The sequence below is a fragment of the Bison bison genome, unplaced genomic scaffold (assembly GCF_000754665.1).
Source record: "Bison bison bison isolate TAMUID 2011002044 unplaced genomic scaffold, Bison_UMD1.0 scf7180017864201, whole genome shotgun sequence".
NCBI lineage: Eukaryota > Metazoa > Chordata > Mammalia > Artiodactyla > Bovidae > Bison > Bison bison.
In genome coordinates, this window is record NW_011494773.1 from 2233568 (window position 1) to 2241044 (window position 7477).

At 52.6% G+C, this 7477-nt stretch overlaps 1 protein-coding gene across 2 annotated transcripts in view; it reads left to right on the plus strand.

Annotated features, from left to right (window-relative positions):
* ADCK1 (aarF domain containing kinase 1) overlaps window positions 1-7477 on the plus strand; it is a 138173-nt gene that overhangs the window by 87626 nt on the left and 43070 nt on the right. The window lies entirely within an intron of this gene.

A 7477-nucleotide genomic window follows, 5' to 3' on the forward strand; every position in this document is an offset into this window, starting at 1 on the left:
GCATGATCAGCTCATGTTTGGAAAAACTCACCTGAGCTGTATGTGGAAGAGGGCTTGGCAGAGAAAGGAACATGAATGGGCAGACCAGTTAGGAGTCTTCAGGTGAAAGAGGATGGTGGCTTTCACTCGCTCATAGAGCCTACCTGACAGCCTCCTTGTTCCAATGCCCTTTTCATTAGACCATGTGCTCTTTGTGGAGACCTCAGATGGAGTACCCACTACTCTTGCTACCATTACTGGGGGGTCTTCTTCGGCTCTATCCTGGACTCTTTATGTATGATGTTTCATATAATACTATGAGGTAGGTACCAAAATTCCCATTTTACAGATGAGAAAGCTGAGGCACTGAAGGGTTATGTCACTGCCCAAACTGATGCACCTTGGAGCCAGAATTTGAGTCAGGGCAGTTTGACCTTGAGCTTGCATTGAAATCACTATGCCTTGCTGCCTCTTGGATCTGACTGTCCTGGCCGGCAGGTGGGCATTCCTAGGGAACACACCATGGCTTTCCTAGGGTGTGGCTGCCCCTGGCTTCTTGCTTCTCTTTCTGTCAGCTACTTGTCACCATCCTGCAGGAAAAAAGAAGCTTAGTCTGACTTGTGATCCCCTTGGCAAAGCCCAATAGATGATTACCCTGTACCTGGAGGCTCTTCAGCAAATTGGTAAGAGTTGAGTGTTGTGCCAGCCTCCTTGCAAGAATTTCAACAGGAATGATGTTTTGTTATTTCTGGGGGTGACCCTTGTTGAGAAGGGCCTCAAGCTCTGCTGTTGGCCCAGCTGGGCAGTAGCAGTAAGTAACAGCTCTGCAGAACCGACGCTTTGATCTTTTAGAACCCCAGAGAGAACACAACTTCCATGAAAGGATCTAGGTGTCCTTGAGCTGTTATTGTTGATGTGATTTTTGTTATAATAAATTGTTCTGAGTTGGCAGCTGGAGATGGGGGTGCCCCCACCTTGAGGCAGGGCAGCTGTTGAGTGGGGAGACGGAGAGACAGTTGGATGCCCTGTCCTCTCCCCTGGCCCCCCAGGATCTGTATGGTGGTGTTGGAGGTCCCCTCTGCTTACCTTGCCAGAAGGTCCCTTGGGGTTGGGTGAAGCACACTGGGAAGGGGGCGCCCTCTCCAGCAGGTCCTGCTAGAATGCAGCTGTGTTTTTCAGAGGCTGTTGCCTTCTTCCAGTAGGACATTCTGCTGGACCAAGGTCTCCTCATGGCTCGGGACTGCCTGTTTTGTTGGCCCATGTTCCTACTGGGGTTTCTGTCATGTATATATTTGTTGACTGATTGGCTTAGGCTTGTTGTTCAGTTGCTCAGTCGTGTCCAGGTCTTTGCGACCCCATGGACTGCTGCTCGCCAGGCTTCCTTGTCCTCCACCATCTCCCAGAGTTTGCTCCACTTCGTATGCATTGAGTCAATGATGCCATCCAACTGTCTCACCCTCTATCTTAGGCTAAGGAATGGCAGATGGTTTCATCTCATATGCTAACTCTGGTCAGTTGGTAGTGGCTGCCTGGAGCTCAGGGTTGAGAGAGATTTTGAGGCATCATCTGGGCCCAGCAGGAGTGAAGCTGTGATTGATTAGTGATGTCTGGCAGGGTGTGCTTGGGGTCCATTAATCAGCTACTGCTGCATAACAAATTACCCATAAACACAGTGCCTTAAAACAACAGAGTTCTGATGTTTTAGGGTCTCTGCGGGTCAGGAACTTGGGGATGACTCGCTGGATGGCTTTGGCTCAGTCTCTTCATGAGGTTCTAGTCAAGATGTCAGCTGGGGTGCAGGCATCGGAAGGCCTGAGTGGGGAGGGAGGAGCTGCCTTCAAGATGGCCCACGGTCAGCGGGAGGCCTCGGTTCCTTACCACGGGGGCCTCTCCACAGATTGCTTGAGGGGCCTCGTGACACGGCAGCTTGCTTTCCCCCAGGCAAGCATTCCAGGAGAGAAAGCAAGGAGGACATCACAGTGACAGTTGGAAACTGGACATTGTCCTTTCCTCTACGTGCTCTTTGTTAGGAGTCATGGTCATTAAGTCCAGCCCCTACTCAAGGGGCAGGAATTGCAGCAACTGGGGTAGCAGTTGATGGGGCAACTGTGAGATGTAGGGATTCTGGGGGCAGGCTCCTGGGAAATGCTGCCCAGAGCGGGCAATGGATTTCCTCTCCAAGGCAGGCTTGGACAGTGTTTTGCAGTTCTAGCCAGCTAGGGCTCTGCTGTCTGCCTCAGGCTGGGGTGGGTACCGTTCACTCCTGCCACTTCATTAGCACGGGGACTTGTCCTTCTCCCCATCAGGCGGCAGCCAAAGGCTGCTGGCACCCAGCCAGGTGTGGGGTGGGTCATCTCAAGAGGGCGAGAGCCAGATGTCGTTTGCTGCTGATGCCATGGTAACCTGCTCAGGTGCCCTGGGCAGTCGTCCTGGCTCCTCACTAGGAACTGCCTGGCCCCGGCATCAAGGCCTGGATTTGCTTCTTTCTAGAGCTGGCCTGTTCAGGGTCTGTTCAACTTGTTAGCTTTATCATATGGGGATGTCGTTTCTGAATCCAGAAGAGGTCTGAGGTGAATGAGTGTGGGGGCAACAGGAAAGGATATTTTCTATTGGACCATCCTCGATAATCTGGGACATTCCCCACCCTGTGACTGATGCACCAGTCCTCACGAGACTGGCAGGCTGTAGGCTTTGGTGGGGCTGGCTGAGAGACCCAAGTGGAACTCTCCCCAGGGATCATTGTTGAGGCTTCTCCAAAGGTCCTGACTTCCTGCCTCCTTATTTTAGGCTGAATGAGGGCCTGGCCAGCACTTGGCTACTCGGTGTGGCATTTTGGAAACATTGCCCAGTAACCTGGCTTCGAGGGACTCCTCCTGGCTGATGTTCTTGGGAGTCACTCTGCCCTGGACTGGGGTATCATGTCATGTGGTCTCTCGACTCTTGGACCTCAGCTGAAGCCAGTCTGCTGACATCTTTTTCCTTCCAGTTTTATTGAGATGTAATTGATACTCCTCACTGTATAGTTTAAGGTGTACAGCGTGATGGTTTGACTTACATATATTGTGAAATGATTATGGCAGTAAATTTAGTTAACATCCATCATTTCATATCAGAGAAGGCAAAGGCACCCCACTCCAGTACTCTTGCCTGGAAAATCCCATGGATGGAGGAGCCAGCCTACCAGTAGGCTGCAGTCCATGGGGCTGCTAAGAGTTGGACACGACTGAGCGACTTCACTTTCACTTTTTCACTTTCATGCATTGGAGAAGGAAATGGCAACCTACTCCAGTGTTCTTGCCTGGAGAATCCCAGGGATGGAGAAGCCTGGTGGGCTGCCGTCTATGGGGTCGCACAGAGTCAGACACGACTGAAGCGACTTAGCAGCAGCAGCAGCATCTCATATATTCGTGTTACAAAGTCTTAACCTGAGCCTCTGGTCAGCTAACCCCCTAGGGGTGACATGTTTTTTCTGGCCTTTCTGATGTCCATAAACTCCCCAACACACACACACACGGACACACACATCATACAAAACTAGAGCAACTTTCTTTCTGATTATTTTTCCTTTTCCAGACAGGGACATCAATGTATTTGAATCATGGGCCGACAGTAATTAAAAAGCACATAACTAGTCATTTTAAAATGTAGTTGTTTTACTTAATTGATTTTGCCGCCAGACCCAGAGGGGAAGAAATGAGAGCACAGGGGAAAGGAAGCCTTAGAAAGGGAGACAGGTTCCTGCGAGTGACTGGAGGCAGCTGAGGGCCCTGCTTGAATCTAATTGCTGCAAATGGTGCAGTTTGTTTCTGCTAATGGTTTTCTGCTGAAAGGGCTGGGGGGATGAGGCCTGATTGGAGGGGGGTGGCGTTTGTTTCAGCTGCATGGGGGGTATAATTCTGCTTTCGGGACAGGGTCTATTTTTCCTTATTCTCTATCAGCATAAAGTACTTTCAGCGTACACTTTGAATCAAGGTTCCATTTAGAGATACTTTATTCATATTTAATTACAGGCTGTAGCACCAATCTTTAATTACCTTTTTTTATAAGCCAGCTAGGAACATTCACTAGCAATCAATTAATGTGTGTGTGTGTGTGTGTGTGTGTTTAAGCACAGTGGGGTGTGGGTGTGTGATTTGCTTGCTGGTAGAGGGGAGAAGGGTGGCTCCAGGGGCCCCAGGAGGCCGTGGGGGGCAGGGGTGGGTGGGGCGGGCCAACTGTCCAGCAGGTTCCCTGCGCCCCATGACTGGTGCACCCTCGCTTCCCTCGCCTCTGCTTCCACTGGTCAAATGGGGGATTTGGGCAAGTCCTCACAGTTTGGCCTCGTTCAGGGTGCCGAATTGGCACCTGGGCTAGGGGGGTCCTGGGATCGCCCCCCATTCCAGCCGGTGGCGGGAGCAGGGGATTGTAGAAGGCCCATCTCCCCATTCCCAGGGGCTGTGGGAGACCTGCCTTCCTCTCACCTGGAGGCTGGGCTCTGCTTGCCCTGGCCGGTTCCCCCCTCCTCCTGCCCCTCCCCGCTCTTGGCAGCTCTTCTGGACACACAGCCCTAGGGATGCCATGTCAGTCTTCAGTTGCAGTGACTCTGCAACGTCCCTGCAATGACACGGATTCGAAGACTGGTTGTCCTTCTCAGAGCATGAGCAAAATGTTCCCAGAGAGCCAGGCAGAGGCTTGGGGTGGGGGTAGGCTCGGATGACCCCCAAGACCTCCTTGCAGTGGGGAGATTGGCCCAGTCTAGCTGCCAGAGGTGAGGGTCTGAGTTTACAGCTTTTTTTTTTTTTCCAGAAAAGCCTTCTCCTTGGTGCTCCTTCAGGAATTACCAGAGGGCTTCCTGGGAAGTGGTGTGGTTGCCATTATGTAATGGATGGGAGCGTTTCTGAAACCCCACCTCCCTTCTGTTTCTGGATTTCGGTCCCAGCAAGAGGGTGGGGAGGGGATGGGACTCACACGTACAGAGCCTCTTGGGGGGCACCGGGCACCATGCCCAGGTTCCTTTCATCTATTCCAGCTGGGGCCTGAGTGCACACTGCATCAGTCAGGGCCCCTTCAGTTGTGTGTGACAGAAAACAACTCACACTGCCTTCAGCAAAAAAAAAAAAAAAAAAGATATTATGGGGTGGGCACCGAGGCGCGGCTAGGACCAGTGTGACCAGGACTCACTCTTTCCAGGCTTGGCTCTCCTCTTTGTTTCTACTGTGTGACCCCTGGTAGCTCCAGACTTCAAGTTCAGTTTTTAGCTTCAGGTTGAACAGCAAGAAGGAAAAGCCCTTCTACCGGTCAAACTGAACAGTTGAGTCTGATTGGACCAGCTGGGTCATGTGTCCGCCTCTGATCTAATCAGGATGGCCCGCGGTCCCCGGGGCTCTGACTCAGCAGGCCAGGGTCTCACACCCACCCTGGAGTAACAGGTGGGATGCCCGCAGGTAAATCCTACTCCCGACACGTGCTTTTACACGTTTAGCACCGACTAGTTCCTGTCCTGTTCTAAGTGCAAGGAAGTCAGCAGCGAACAAAACAAAGAAAATCGCTGCCTGTTTGGAGCTGGTGTTCTAATGCGGAATGGAGGGCGGGTGGTCCCGTCGTTCTTAGTCTATGCCCAGGCCCAGGATAACGGGTTCTTGTGTGGAGAGACCCCAGGTGATTCAGGGTGACGGTGTGGGAAGGAACTGGCCCTCAGGGAGCCCAGAACTCAAGAAGGAGGGAAAAAGACAGGTTGCATGGTTGGGGAGGGGGCGCTAAGGAGAGGTACAAAGTGAGGAAGGAGGGGGACGGGAAGCCAGTCTGGACGCATTGCCCGTGACAGAAGAGGGGAGGCCCCTCCCGCGTTTGCCTGGACCTTTGGCCCCCGCAGGATATTGACAAATGGCATGGAGTCAGTGAAAGCTACAAAAATGATGACAGGACTGGAGGGAGTGATTTATGAGAGGAGATTAGCAGAGTGATGGTGCGGCCTGGCAAACAAAGGGATGGGGTGGGGGAGGCCGTGGGTCCTGTGAACCTCCGAAGTCCAAGGAGAGGCGAGGGGCTGGGGGGCAGCGTGGAGTGGCCACTGCAGAAGGGGGACAAAGCAAGGCAGTGGGGGCCGGGGGCTACATCAACCTTGGCATGAGACGCTGGCGTGAGGAGGAGGGGAGGTGTGTGAGACGTACACACAGGGGTGTGTGTATGTGTGTGTGTGAATGTCTGGCTTTTCCAGAATTGTGAGGCTATCCAGGGGACTCAAGAAATGGAGGGGACAAAGATTTCTGCCCTGGGGAAATTCTGCAAGAGGCTTTTGGGGCCCTCCTTCCCATCTGGGAGAATATTCCTATCTAGACTGTTTAGCTGATAACCAACCACTCAAGTCAGAAAGACCTTTTCCTTCAGGAGAACTGGGATGGCATTTCTAAGAGGGAAGCAGGGGGAAGGAAGAAGGGAAAGTGAAGTTGCTTAGTCCTGTCTGACTCTTTGCAACCCCATGAACTGTAAGCCTACCAGGCTCCTCCATCCATGGGATCTTCCAGGCAAGAACATTGGAGTGGGTTGCCATTTCCTTCTCCAGGAGATCTTTATGACCTAGGGATTGAACCTGGGTCTCCCACATTGTAGGCAGACGCTTTACCGTCTGAGCCACCAGGGAAGTCCAGGAAGAAGGGAAGAGGAGATGCAAGAACATGGGGTATATGGTCTGATTCGTAGAGCAAGTGAGGCACAGAGGACGGGTATTGCCCAGGACTCCTGGCATGGCATCACCGGTGAAGACCAAAAGCCCAGCTCTGGTCTGCAGCCTGGGAGCTCTGTCAGGGAGCCAGGTCAGGAGTGAACTTGGGGACCCACGTCGAGGCTCAGGCAGCAACAAGTGGTCATTGCTGGGTTTGGAGCCTGCAGCCCACGTGTCCTTGAGCTTTCCAAGTTGGCGGGGTTGAAACGTCTTCCATCTGATGCCCTGTCTTTAGCTGCCCTAGCCCAGGTTCTGTTAACGTTTGAGTATATCCATATGTGAGAGCCTTGGAGGCACATGTGGTGCAAGTGTTCATTGCTTAGTCATGTCTGAGTCTTTGCAACCCCATGGACGATAGTCCACCAGGCTCCTCTGTCCATGGGATTCTCCAGGCAAGAATACTGGGATGGGTGGCCATTCCCTTCTCCAGGGGATCTTCCTGACCCAGGGATCGAACCTGGGTCTCATGCCTTGCAGGCAGATTCTTTACTGTTTGAGCCACCAGGGAAGCCCCTGGAGGTCCAATGGTAGGTGATTAAATGGATGGATGATGCATAATCTTGGACATTCTAGATGGCACTTTTTTGGCTTTAAGTGGAGATGCGCTGGGTTTCCAAGCACAGGTAAGTCACGTCCTCCACATGTGTTTTCTGTCTCACTTCCTGAGTGAGGACAGGTGTGTGTGAATATCCATGGCTGCAAAGGACCCAGGCAAAGCAGCTGAGAGAGGAGAAGTCTGTCATGGAGGCATTCGCCACCGCCGGCGGAGGCCCTGGGCCATCCTCCCCCCATCCCTCT